General features: G+C 45.9%; 1 non-coding gene across 1 annotated transcript; it reads right to left on the bottom strand.

The window, feature by feature from the left end:
- Positions 1-668: 668 nt before the first annotated feature.
- TRNAK-UUU (transfer RNA lysine (anticodon UUU)) lies at positions 669-741 on the bottom strand. Its single transcript has one exon. It is a non-coding gene; the product is annotated as a tRNA-Lys (tRNA).
- Positions 742-3,023: the final 2,282 nt, after the last annotated feature.

Genomic DNA, 3,023 nt, shown 5'->3' with positions numbered 1-3,023 from the left:
CATTCACCAAGATAGTCTTGCTCGCTCCTGAACTCTGTAGCAAGTTCAGCTACCACCTCCGGGCCAGAGCTTTGCTCGAGCGTAGCCATCCAGCTTCGTGACTTTGCTTAGCTTCTAGCGTTGCAAAGGGATAACTTTTCACTATCTAGGCCTCCACGGAGTTATTCCTCGAAGGTCAAGCCATAGTCCTTGTCCTTGGGAGAAGTGGAAGGAGTTAGAAGGAGGGAACGCCCTTTGCCCTAAGAAATAGGCGGCTTCGCCTTCAAGCTGTCAAGAAAATTGAGCTAATATGTGATCATGATAGTACACTGAAGCATAGGTCTTCTTTACGGCCTTTTGATCATGATGCATCATGAACGTGCCAATATGTGATCAGGGTGAGCGGTGGTTAGACATAGGGGCAGCTTCACCGGCTTGGATTGGAAGGAAGGGCTTCGCTTTCCAATCGCTTTTTGAGGCTGGTTTGGATGGGCATGGGCAAGTTCAAGATTCGTTATCGATTTTGGCTTAGAGCGGCTCACCCTCCTTGTCACTTAAAGGGTGAAGTCGCCGAAGCGAGTCTAAAGGCCAAAGAATGATCTTTGAATGTTACTACGAGTCTAAAGACCAAAGAGTGATCTTTGAACGCTACTACGCATCCTTACTCATAGTAGAGTGTAAGGTAGGTTTGGGTATAGCAGGACTTGAACCTGCGACCATTACGTTAAAAGCCCAATGCTCTACCAACTGAGCTATACACCCCAAAAAAGATGTAGTAGTAAATAAGGATTGGTGAGGAAAAGAAAAGAGGCTGGCCCCTCTTCTTCTCATCATATTGAAGGGGCATGGCTCTGTATGAGGCTCGTACTACAGAGCAAGCGAAGAAAACGTAAGGGTGCGTGTTAGCTAGGCCATTTTCTTGCAGGAGTGCTAACGCGCCCCTTATTGAAAACTCCAGGAAAGCCTTGATCGATATAAGAAAGATGCGCTCAAGCACCCAATCTATACAAGGGGCTCTGGCTCGAAAGCCAGCCTTATTCAACAAGCACCTTTCTTAGTAAGGTTGCTTGTTTCCACTCATTGAAGATTCTATCTACAAAAGAAGGTCAACAGGGGATACAAAAATTGCTCTCACTGACACCATCTACAAGAAGGTGAGGTTGTCTTTCTTTCTAGCCGCCATACGGGTTCGCCTGAAAGCCTTAAAGATGGAGAAGGGAAGGAGCAGTTATCTATGTAATTACAGTCTTTGTTGGCCGTTGTTCCAGTCAAGCACTCTCTTTTCTTTGTCCAATTCCACCAAACAAGACTGACTTCTTACCAACCCGTGAAGGGTTGTGAGGCTGAACCAGATACGAAGAATGAATCTATATCTGTGCAAGGAAGTTGCTGACTGACGGCCGCTCAACTCTTCAAGCGCAATGCAGTGGTGGTTGGTTCCGATTCGACAAAGGTAGAATGCCTGGTCGAAGGTCCAGTACAGTAGGTAGCAGGCGTGCTCATTTTGGCTCCCGAGCGAGAATGATAAATAGGCGATGCACCATCCTTGCTACTACATACGTTGACCTTGACTTGACAGATTCATCCAATTGAACCCACACTCAAAGGAGGACCAGAAGCTTGGGGCTCGATGAAACAGAAAGTATTAGCATTAAGAAACTTCTTGGGGTTAGCAGTGAAAGAAAGAGCCCGGCATTCATTTCTTCATTCATATTCATAGCCGAGTCCACTAAAAGAGGGACCAGCCTCATCATGGTGATTAGAGGACACCTCTGATTGTTCACCTCTAATGTGACACGTTCCCTCCCAGTTATATGATCAACGGGGTCAGTAGGCTAGAGAGCGGGGCTATTTTTCTTCTGGGGAGACAAAGTCGTCCCTTCTACTGACTGAACCCTCAGTTCAGAGGTCTTCGTCAACATGTTATAAAGCTCCAGTCTTTGGCGGGCCACCATTACTTGACTTAGAAAGGCAAACATATGGGCAAGGGAAAGCGCAGTGCGCCTAGTGCAAATGGCTTTCTTTTTTCATGATATACCAATCAGAATGGAGGGTCCTACATACGTACATGATTGATAGAATCACTACATAGGGGGGACGGTTAGCTTGATGCAGGAGAGGTGTGATTGCAGTTCAATCTTGTGGCGTATTCGTTTGTAGTGAGTAGGGACTCTTTCTCGTTGATCAGTTTGCCTTCGCTCTATTGAAAGGTCTCCATTCCTACGACGGTTTTGTCAACGAACGCGTCTTGGGCCGGATTGACTAACCTAACCCTTAAGGAGGCCTTGCCATAGTTGGGTGCTCAGCTTTAGTGTGATTAACAAAGGCTAGGCTAGGTTTGGTAATACCCAAAACAAATGAAAAGAGATCCGAGTCGATAGTTGGCAAGGAACTTGATCCCCCCCCCTAAAAAAAAGGGGGGGCAGCTGCGGTCGAACTCTAATTCTGGAAATAAGTCGGGGCCCTTTCACTTCAAGTTCCTTCCTTTGTAGTCAAATCTAATGATACACTTTGGTGATCTTACGTACCAAAGAAAAGGCCTGCTAGGTGATCGAAATCGCTTAGGTCAGTGAGGACTCACTCACTCACCTACTCCTTATCTATCTAATAGTTTCTTCTATCTACTGAATTCAAAAGGCGACCCGCCACGCCAGGTTATAAGATAAGATATAGCTCTTGTACTACTTGACTGGTAAGAAAGAGCTTCTGTAAGAACTGGAAGACTCTTGTATGTATAGTAACCCTTTCTTCTGCTAATGGTGGACTGTTGCACAGAAAGGCCGGCAGAAGCAACGTTTCTTAGTGCGCTTTTCAAGCGCTTAGATTCTACTAGCGGCGGGGCGGCAAGGCCATAAAGTAAGTTCAGTTAGAAGCCTAAGCCAAGAAGGTAAGAAAGATGTGATGGGCCCCTTTAGAGATAGGGTATAGCGATCCCGATTTTCTCTGTTGTTGTTGAACTGTAATCCGGACTTGGTTCCATAGATCTGTTGTTGTCTTATCCTCATTTCTATCCCTTACTCTTTGTTTTAGAGTTTTGGGTTGTG

The sequence above is a fragment of the Camellia sinensis genome, chromosome 4 (genome assembly GCF_055761805.1).
Source record: "Camellia sinensis isolate YWXY chromosome 4, ASM5576180v1, whole genome shotgun sequence".
NCBI lineage: Eukaryota > Viridiplantae > Streptophyta > Magnoliopsida > Ericales > Theaceae > Camellia > Camellia sinensis.
Note: the sequence above shows the minus strand (reverse complement) of the source record. Positions and strands in the feature narration are given on the sequence as shown.